Source organism: Lepidochelys kempii, chromosome 4 (genome assembly GCF_965140265.1).
Source record: "Lepidochelys kempii isolate rLepKem1 chromosome 4, rLepKem1.hap2, whole genome shotgun sequence".
NCBI lineage: Eukaryota > Metazoa > Chordata > Testudines > Cheloniidae > Lepidochelys > Lepidochelys kempii.
In genome coordinates this window covers 68340534-68352028 of record NC_133259.1, presented here as the reverse complement: position 1 = coordinate 68352028, position 11495 = coordinate 68340534, and positions in this window count along the sequence as shown.

Sequence of the window (11495 nt, the reverse complement as noted above, 5' to 3'; positions counted from 1 at the left end):
TTTGATAACTGCTTTAAGATAATAATTTAAAATTCGTTTTAATTACATAAAGTTTTGACATCTGTCAACAATTTAATTCCTCAGTAACTCAGTTTTATTATATATTTTATTGGTGTGGCTGGCTATTAGATGTGTTGATTTTACAGATTTTGTGACAATTATGGTACTCATGGCTCTGCTGTGCATAGCAAAACATGTTTTGCTTGCCATGCTAGAGCTTTTTTTATATAAAAAGATTTAGTTTCAAGTATGTATTTGAAAGATTGTGCTAAATATTACGAATTTAAATTCAGAGATTATGTACAAAAATAACTTATGCTCTGTTTCTTTTATTAGTATTAATAAAAAGTAACTTTAATCCAGGGAATAACTTTAATTATACTCTTAAAAATAAATGTATTAATTAAAGTAATGTGTGCCATGACTTTCCTCTTATTTTTAAACTAAAATTATTACTTTTCTATTTTTTTTGTTTATGTCCAACAGCAAGGTTTTAATGATGAATTAGTAGACTGAAGATGCCATGACTGATATAAAAAACTGGGTCCAGAGTTTTGAAAAGGAAGTTAAAAAACTGGAAAGGGTGCAGAGAAGATCCACAAAGATGAGTGGAGCATGAGGGAAAAAATGCTTTACAATGAGAGACTTGAAGAGCTGAATTTGTTTATCTTATCAATCAAGAGGTGACTTGATAATTGTGTAAAAGGACCTTCATGGGGAGAAATACTGGGTAATAATGTAGCAAAGAATGGCCTAACAAGAACCAGTGGTTGGAAGTTAAAGCCAGACAAATTGAAATTAGAAATAACCCACACATTTTTAAGGCGAGAGTGATTAACCGTTGGAGCAAACTACCAAGGGAAATGGTGGATTCTCCATTTCTTGATGTCTTCATATCAAGACTGGTTTCCTTTCTGGAAGATATGCTTTAGCCAAACATAGGTTATATAGTGGTAACCAGATGAAATTCTATGGCATGTGTTACACAAGAAATTAGGTTAGATGAGCTACTGGGCCCTTCTGTCTTAAAAATCTATGAATCTATATAAAAATGGTGAAGGTACATTTGATCAATCAGAAGTTAGGTAAGGAAGAGAAATTATTTATGTATTCTTTTATCACTTAGAGTAAAATTCATTCCTGTGCAGCAGACCAGAAACTATACAGTTCCATCCAGGACTTACGCACCACTTAAATCCTACTTACGACCTCAAAATAGATCTTAAGTTTGATCCTGACCAATCTTGGCAAGTGATTGTATCAAGTGGCGCCATCATCTCCATCAGGGTATCAAAGTCCATGACAGGAGCTGGCTCCGACAGCTTGAGGAGAAAAGAGCCTGTAGGAAACACGCAGCTCCCAACCATGATACATAGATTTGCAATAACTGCCAAAGATCATGCAAATCTTGGATTGGCCTATTCAGTCAAATGAAACATTGCAAACCAATTACATCATAGGCTGCAATTCCCACCCTCTCTTGCAGACAAAAGGATGCCAACATATAGGCGGCCTGCTTTTTTATTTATTTTGTAGCTCACAGGCCCTATTAACTTTAGGATGCTTGACTTTACAACCTAAATAACATTCTGTGACATGGTACACAAGAGCAGTCCCTAACCTCAGCCCTAAATAATTAATGCAGCAGCCAATTAACCCAATTCCAGGACCTCTGGTAAGTGGAAATTTTAATAATATAATATAATCAGACATGAGTTGAGTTGGGTATCATTAAGAAACCCTTTCACCCAAAAACACAATGGTACCAATCATGACAAACCTAGAACAATTATGTAGACATATATTCAAGAAAATGTTCAACTATCAACATTTTAAAAATTATATTTTAACTCAGTCATGTCAAACATTCAATCCCCATAAAGTTAAATGATGACCCTTGACTGACAGTACTGTGTTACCGGTTAATCCTGAGAACATGATTCCTGATTTTTTTAATGTTACAGACTACTATAAATGGAAGGAGTGCTTCAAGTTGATCTGCCATCATTGGCAAAAAAGACATGGTTTGGTGGTATTGATTATAAGCTTTGTTTATTACAAGAGTTATAATGAAGTATCATAGAATCATAGAATATCAGGGTTGGAAGGGACCCCAGAAGGTCATCTAGTCCAACCCCCTGCTCGAAGCAGGACCAATTCCCAGTTAAATCATCCCAGCCAGGGCTTTGTCAAGCCTGACCTTAAAAACCTCTAAGGAAGGAGATTCTACCACCTCCCTAGGTAACGCATTCCAGTGTTTCACCACCCTCTTAGTGAAAAAGTTTTTCCTAATATCCAATCTAAACCTCCCCCACTGCAACTTGAGACCATTACTCCTCGTTCTGTCATCTGCTACCATTGAGAACAGTCTAGAGCCATCCTCTTTGGAACCCCCTTTCAGGTAGTTGAAAGCAGCTATCAAATCCCCCCTCATTCTTCTCTTCTGCAGGCTAAACAATCCCAGCTCCCTCAGCCTCTCCTCATAACTCATGTGTTCCAGTCCCCTAATCATTTTTGTTGCCCTTCGCTGGACTCTCTCCAATTTATCCACATCCTTCTTGAAGTGTGGGGCCCAAAACTGGACACAGTACTCCAGATGAGGCCTCACCAATGTCGAATAGAGGGGAACGATCACGTCCCTCGATCTGCTCGCTATGCCCCTACTTATACATCCCAAAATGCCATTGGCCTTCTTGGCAACAAGGGCACACTGCTGACTCATATCCAGCTTCTCGTCCACTGTCACCCCTAGGTCCTTTTCTGCAGAACTGCTGCCTAGCCATTCGGTCCCTAGTCTGTAGCTGTGCATTGGGTTCTTCCGACCTAAGTGCAGGACCCTGCACTTATCCTTATTGAACCTCATCAGATTCCTTTTGGCCCAATCTTCCAATTGGTCTAGGTCCTTCTGTATCCTATCCCTCCCCTCCAGCGTATCTACCACTCCTCCCAGTTTAGTATCATCCGCAAATTTGCTGAGAGTGCAATCCACACCATCCTCCAGATCATTTATGAAGATATTGAATAAAACCGGCCCCAGGACCGACCCTTGGGGCACTCCACTTGATACCGGCTGCCAACTAGACATGGAGCCATTGATCACTACCCGTTGAGCCCGACAATTTAGCCAGCTTTCTACCCACCTTATAGTGCATTCATCCAGCCCATACTTCCTTAACTTGCTGACAAGAATACTATGGGAGACCGTGTCAAAAGCTTTGCTAAAGTCAAGAAACAATACATCCACTGCTTTCCCTTCATCCACAGAACCAGTAATCTCATCATAAAAGGCGATTAGATTAGTCAGGCATGACCTTCCCTTGGTGAATCCATGCTGGCTGTTCCTGATCACTTTCCTCTCATGCAAGTGCTTCAGGATTGATTCTTTGAGGACCTGCTCCATGATTTTTCCAGGGACTGAGGTGAGGCTGACTGGCCTGTAGTTCCCAGGATCTTCCTTCTTCCCTTTTTTAAAGATTGGCACCACATTAGCCTTTTTCCAGTCATCCGGGACTTCCCTGGTTTGCCATGAGTTTTCAAAGATAATGGCCAGTGGCTCTGCAATCACAGCTGCCAATTCCTTCAGCACTCTCGGATACAACTCGTCCGGCCCCATGGACTTGTGCACGTCCAGCTTTTCTAAATAGTCCCTAACCGCCTCTATCTCCACAGAGGGCTGGCCATCTCTTCCGCATTTTGTGATGCCCAGAGCAGCAGTCTGGGAGCTGACCTTGTTAGTGAAAACAGAGGCAAAAAAAGCATTGAGTACATTAGCTTTTTCCACATCCTCTGTCACTCGGTTGCCTCCCTCATTCAGTAAGGGGCCCACACATTCCTTGGCTTTCTTCTTGTTGCCAACATACCTGAAGAAACCCTTCTTGTTACTCTTGACATCTCTGGCTAGCTGCAGCTCCAGGTGCGATTTGGCCCTCCTGATAACATTCCTACATGCCCGAGCAATATTTTTATACTCTTCCCTGGTCATATGTCCAACCTTCCACTTCTTGTAAGCTTCTTTTTTATGTTTAAGATCCGCTAGGATTTCACCATTAAGCCAAGCTGGTCGCCTGCCATATTTACTATTCTTTCGACTCATCGGGATGGTTTGTCCCTGTAACCTCAACAGGGATTCCTTGAAATACAGCCAGCTCTCCTGGACTCCTTTCCCCTTCAAGTTAGTCCCCCAGGGGATCCTGGCCATCCATTCCCTGAAGGAGTCGAAGTCTGCTTTCCTGAAGTCCAGGGTCCGTATCCTGCTGCTTACCTTTCTTCCCTGCGTCAGGATCCTGAACTCAACCAACTCATGGTCACTGCCTCCCAGATTCCCATCCACTTTTGCTTCCCCCACTAATTCTACCCGGTTTGTGAGCAGCAGGTCAAGAAAAGCGCCCCCCCTAGTTGGCTCCTCTAGCACTTGCGCCAGGAAATTGTCCCCTACGCTTTCCAAAAACTTCCTGGATTGTCTATGCACCGCTGTATTGCTCTCCCAGCAGATATCAGGAAAATTAAAGTCACCCATGAGAATCAGGGCATGCGATCTAGTAGCTTCCGTGAGCTGCCGGAAGAAAGCCTCATCCACCTCATCCCCCTGGTCCGGTGGTCTATAGCAGACTCCCACCACTACATCACTCTTGTTGCACACACTTCTAAACTTAATCCAGAGACACTCAGGTTTTTCTGCAGTTTCGTACCGGATCTCTGAGCAGTCATACTGCTCCCTTACATACAGTGCTACTCCCCCACCTTTTCTGCCCTGCCTGTCCTTCCTGAACAGTTTATAACCATCCATGACAGTACTCCAGTCATATGAGTTATCCCACCAAGTCTCTGTTATTCCGATCACGTCATAGTTCCTTGACATCACCAGGACCTCCAGTTCTCCCTGCTTGTTTCCAAGGCTTTGTGCATTTGTATATAAGCACTTGAGATAACCTGTTGATTGCCCCTCATTGCCAGTATGAGGCAGGAGCCCTCCCCTCACAGACATTCCTGCCTGTGCTTCCTCCCGGTATCCCGCTTTCCCACTTACCGCAGGGCTTTGGTCTCCTTCCCCCGGTGAACCTAGTTTAAAGCCCTCCTCACTAGGTTAGCCAGCCTGCTGGCAAAGATGCTCTTCCCTCTCTTCGTAAGATGGAGCCCGTCTCTGCCCAGCACTCCTCCTTCATGGAACACCATCCCATGGTCAAAGAAACCAAAGCCTTCTCTCCGACACCACCTGCGTAGCCATTCGTTGACTTCCACGATTCGACGCTCCCTACCTAGGCCTTTTCCTTCCACGGGGAGGATGGACGAGAACACCACTTGCGCCTCCAACTCCTTTATTCTTCTTCCTAGAGCCACATAGTCCGCAGTGATCCGCTCAAGGTCATTCTTGGCAGTATCATTGGTGCCCACGTGGAGAAGCAGGAAGGGGTAGCGATCCGAGGGCTTGATGAGTCTCGGCAGTCTCTCCGTCACATCGCGAATCTTAGCCCCTGGCTAGCAGCAGACTTCTCGGTTTTCCCGGTCAGGGCGGCAGATAGATGACTCAGTCCCCCGGAGGAGAGAGTCCCCGACCACCACCACCCGCCTTCTCCTCTTGGGGGTGGTGGTCGTGGAACCCCCAACCTCAGGACAGCGCATCTCATGCCTTCCAACCAGCGGAGTCTCCTTCTGCTTTCTCGCCCCAGACATATCATCTGGTCCACTCTCCGCAACGATACCTGTGGAGAGAACATGAAAGCGGTTAGTTACCTGTGTCTGTGTTACTGGAACCCGGACATTCCGCTTACCTCTTCTGGAGGTCACATGTTGCCAAGCTTCTTCACTGGCCTCTTGGCTCCTCTGTGCAACCTGCTCTATATCTGTAGAGCTTTGTGCCCCTAGAAGCCTATCCTGAGTTTCGTCCAGGAAATCCTCAGTTTCCCGTATGCGTAAGTACAGGTTAAGACATCAGCATCTGGCTAGAAACTACTGGAATCCATCCACAAACATAGTTACATAGCATACATTTCATAACAGAATTAATTACAGTCCAAAAATAATTTATTACAAAATCCTTGTTTTTACTCTGGTCTTGATAATTTTTAGGTATCAATGGGGAGACAAGAGTACTGACTAGTAGCTGTATCTTTGGAGAACACCATCACAAAGGATCTGGTTAAACACAATGCTCAGTGTCACCTTGCATGCTATAAGAAATGCACATATAAACTGAATTTGGCAAGGTTGGGGAGGAAGTACATTAAGCATTGGGAAAAAGTTGAAAATGCCAGCACAACCTGACAAACCCAGATGAAGATGGAAAACTACAAGTTCAATTTTGTTTAGGCACTTTGCCATTTTGTTCGTAAGGAGTTGTTTGTGCACCATGTTGGTGACCTTCTTGAGACAACTGGCGCCTTTTTCTCTCTAAGGTGGGAAAGAGCAAGGGTCACATGGCCTGTGTTCTGCCTAGTAACAGGAGAGCATAAAAGACTGCTGCACCCGAGAGGAGAAGCTGTCCTTCCTGGTGGCAGTGCAGTACATGTCCTAGCCAAGACTTGGAGGGATCTACAGAAGACCACAGAAGAAGATCCAAACTCCATAGTTCCGCTATCACTTCCTGATTGATTCCTATCTTACCTGTATCCTGAACTCCTGTGTTCTCACCTTGCTGTCCTGATGTATTCTATCCGTGATGTCTTCTGTTGTGGGTCCATTCCTTTGAACCTGGTGTTGTATGCTGTGTACCACTGTACCTTACCTGTAGTAAATTCTCCTTTGTCCTCATGGGTTTGGTACCTTGACTTTATGTCAGTTTGTTGTGTCAACCTGTATCTGTGTGCCCTTTGTGTATTGTTTTGCTGGGGGTCCTATAAGTTACTGTTTCATAAACCAATTTGCTTTATAGTTAACCATGCCCTTAGTTTTCTCTCCATTGATACATGTGGTTTCGGGCAGTGAGTCTGTTGGGTGGGGACTCTGAGATGTGGAACCTGGAGCACATCCAGTTAACCATAGGCAAGATCTGAGTTCCTGGTTAACACAGAGCTCTATTGAATTTCGAACAAAATATTAAGCATGACTGGGATGACTTCCCTAGAAGTAACCAAACACCATCTAGACTCCTTAGATGCTGTTAAATGCCAGGAAGGGACCATTTTAAAGCTACAGGATAAGCTTATTTGCACTGGTAACCCATTCATGTATGATGGACCGGAGCTAATTAATATCATGATGAAAGCAGTCTTCAGTGGTAAGATAGTTAAAGTATCAGAGTGACGGTGGCAAGGACTATTTCAGAGCTAACTTCAGACAGGTCATTGTTCATTCCTGGTTGTGATCTCACACCAGATCTCTGCAGGACACTGATCTATGTGAGACTTTGGGAAAGTGTGAGTTCTCTGTGGTACCAGACATGATTGAAATTCAAATGCGATGGATCAATGGGAGGGATAGCTCAATGGTTTGAGCAGTGGCCTGCTAAACCCAGCTTGTGAGTTCAATCCTTGAGGGGGCCATTTAGGGATCTGGGGCAAAAATTGGGGATTGGTCCTGCTTTGAGCAGAGGGTTGGACTAGATGACCTCCTGAGGTTCCTTCCAACCCTGATATTCTATGATTCTATGAATGCATATGTGCCAGGCAAAAAGCAAACAAATCCACATCTTGCATGGTCTTCCTAAGCCAGCACCTATTAACAACATGACCGGTACCTTAGACCAACAGAGGCCTGTCAGCACAGTAATCAAGGATGGTATGGCTGAAGTACAAGCTCTAGACAAACTAGAAACTAACACTTGCTGAGATTTGGCAGAACACTTTATTATGAGGCTATTGAGAAAATTCTGGTGCTAAGAAGAAGTCTACCTTGTGTTTGACATGTATGCAGAGGAATCAATTAAAATATTACAAAAAAAAGAGACTCAATGGTATTGCACCTATCCAATACAAAATCATTGACTCCATGAACATCTCCAATGTCACAATGAAGAAGCTACTGTCTCATATTCTCACAAAAGACAAGTTTACTGTGTACCTTGCAGGAAAAATGCTTGAGCATTCCAACAATTTCTCAAAGAATTTCATCATTGCATGGCATAATGTATCTGCTGCCTCACACTGTTTAGTGGAGTTTCTTCATAGTTCCCATGACACTAAAATTATTTTGCATGCAATCAATGCCACAGATAGACATGCTACTAAAGTTTGGATTTTTGCACAAGACATAGCTGTTCTAGTGTTTTCTGTGAGATGCTACTCAAGACTTCCTCAAGATTGTGTTTTTTGTGCCTGTTGCTGGAAAACAAAATTACAGTATATTCCTCAGAGATGCATTTCTTTCATTTGGACCATTAAAAGCCATTGTCCTGCCAGGTTTCCATGCCCTTTTAGCATGTGACACTACTGGAAGGTTGACTTTGATTCAGCCTTCAAAGACTCTCTCCTCAATATGAAGTTGCTCCTAACAATTGAGACAATCACTGATGAGGCCATAAGTGCACAGGAGGTGTTCATATGCCAAGTTTACCATTTTAAGACCAGTATTACAACACTTGCAGAGCTATGCTGGTGGATGTTCTCCAAGAAGCAGAAAAATGGAGAAAAATTGCCATCAACCATGGGTGCATTTATACCTCCTGTCAATAGGACAAATTATCAAACAATGGAATGGCTCTGGAACGATCGAGTGCATCCAAAACTACCCTCCCTTATCAGGCATGGATGGGTCTTGGAGGATGGACTATGTTATATGTATAAATATATATAAATCACACCAGTTGTATGTGAAATATCAATCCTTCGGCTAATCAAATGCTTGTGTGCAAAGACCAGATACTCACCACCATGGAAATGTTTGACAGCCTGTCTTATATGGACATGTGTGAGTGTGAGATCAGTGTGATGTGTGGAGATGACACTAATGATGACTTTGATGCACAAATGTTTTCAGTCCTACATGTCAAGGTTAATTTCCCTAGGATTACCACAGGTCAATGTCTTTTTTATGTAAGCAATGCATGCCTGAGTTAAAGAATAATTTAAAAAGTTGATTTTTAAACACTTTCTCAAATACATATCTACATAATTGTTCTAGGTTTGCCATATTTCGTACATTGTGGTTGTGGGACAAAGGTATCTGAAAACCCTAACACAACCCATTTCTGATGACATTGTATTATCAAAATTTCCACCCCCGGAGGACCTGGAGCTGAGGGACAGCAAGTCCTTCTGCTACACCACTGAGGGTGACACCACTGAAATTATGATTCTGTAGATTTTTGTTAGGATATAGATATTCAGGCCTGTCTGGAAAGGCCTGTACTTTAAGAATTTAGGTGTATTCTTATCACTTGGCTAGTTAGAGGTATAAAAGAAAGAATCAAAATCACTGTCTGCCAGTGTAAGGTCCTTCTCTTACTGTGACAGTCTGAGGCCCTGTTCTTAGGCTAAGGTCTTTGGCTAAGCGACAGAGGCAGCCATAAGCTGGGAAGCGACTGGTCACATCCTCACATTCCAAACTAGTCACATTGAAAGAAAGTGCTATTGGGCTGTTAGGAATACAGTCCTGTCCTGATAGTGCCTATCACCTCCAGAGAAAGGGAAGTGCCTAGAAGATGTAAAAGGAAATTGAGGTTGATAGTTTTCTGACTGGTAAGAACTCACTTATCAATAGACACAGCTGGGAAACTCTTATGTCTTTATAGATGTAGTTGTGAAATCCTCACTTCTGTATTGTTTTGTCATTATAGTTCCCACTTTGCTATTGTTTATTGGCATGAAGAAAAGGAGTACTTGTGGCACCTTAGAGACTAACCAATTTATTTGAGCATGAGTTTTCGTGAGCTACAGCTCACTTCATCAGATGCATGCCGTGGAAACTGCAGCAGACTTTATATATACACAGAGAATATGAAAAAATACCTCCTCCCACCCCATTGTCCAGCTGGTAATAGCTTATCTAAAGTGATCATCAGGTGGGCCATTTCCAGCACAAATCCAGGTTTTCTCACCCTCCACCCTCCCACACAAATTCACTCTCCTGCTGGTGATAGCCCATCCAAAGCTATTACCAGCAGGAGAGTAAGTTTGTGTGTGTATGGGGGTGGGGGAATGTGAGAAAACCTGGATTTGTGCTGGAAATGGCCCACCTTAACTATGCACATTGTAGGGAGAATGGTCACTTTGGATGAGCTATTACCAGCAGGATAGTGAGTTTGTGTGTGTGGTTTTTGGGAGAGGGGTGCAGGAAATGGCCCAACTTTATTATCATGCACATTGTGTAAAGAGTTGTCACTTTAGATGGGCTATCACCAGCAGGAGAGTGAATTTGTGTGGGGGGGTGGAGGGTGAGAAAACCTGGATTTGTGCTGGAAATGGCCCACCTGATGATCACTTTAGATAAGCTACTACCAGCTGGACAATGGGGTGGGAGGAGGTATTTTTTCATATTCTCTGTGTATATATAAAGTCTGCTGCAGTTTCCACGGCATGCATCTGATGAAGTGAGCTGTAGCTCACGAAAGCTCATGCTCAAATAAATTGGTTAGTCTCTAAGGTGCCACAAGTACTCCTTTTCTTTTTGCGAATACAGACTAACACGGCTGTTACTCTGAAACCTGTCTTTATTGGCATGGTCTCTGTCTGGTTCTGTGATTGTTTCTGTCTGCTGTATAATTAATTTTGCTGCGTGTAAACTAATTAAGGTGGTGGGATATAATTGGTTAGCTAATCATGTTACAATATGTTAGGATTGGTTAGTTAAATTTCAGTAGAATGATTGGTTAAGGTATAGCTAAGAATATTACTATATAAATTAGGGGCAAACAGGAAGTAAGTTGGGATTAGAAAATAAGGAAAAAGGAATTTGTATTTAAGCTCGCTGGAAGTTCACCCCAATAAACATCGAATTGTTTGCACCTTCGGACTTCGGGTATTGTTGCTCTCTGTTCATGCGAGAAGGACCAGGGAAGTGGGAGAGTGAAGGAATAAGCTCTCTAACAATTTTTACAAAAAAAGAAAAGGAGTACTTGTGGCACCTTAGAGACTAACCAATTTATTTGAGCATGAGCTTTCGTGAGCTACAGCTCACTTCATCGCATGCATACTGTGGAAACTGCAGAAGACACTATTTACACAGAGACCATGAAACAATACCTCCTCCCACCCCACTCTCCTGCTGGTAATAGCTTATCTAAAGTGATCATCAAGTTGGGCCATTTCCAGCAGAAATCAAATTTTACAAATCAAATGACGCCTCCCTTACTTTTCTATCACTAACTTGCCCAATACAATGAGATTTCACTACATTAGGCTCCCAGACTATCTCTGAGGAACTCTTCATGACACTTGCAGCACTACTCCCTGTGGCTCCTGATGCCTTCACAGAGCTGCAGACTCAGTGTTATAGACTACAAGTTACATGACATAGAAAAAGCTGTTTTCAGAAACCCTGAAAAGACTTCTGCTTGGAACAATTCTTATTAAAAAAAAACTTCCTTTGAAGTTTGAAGTCTGGTTGGGCAGGACCCGGAGGGC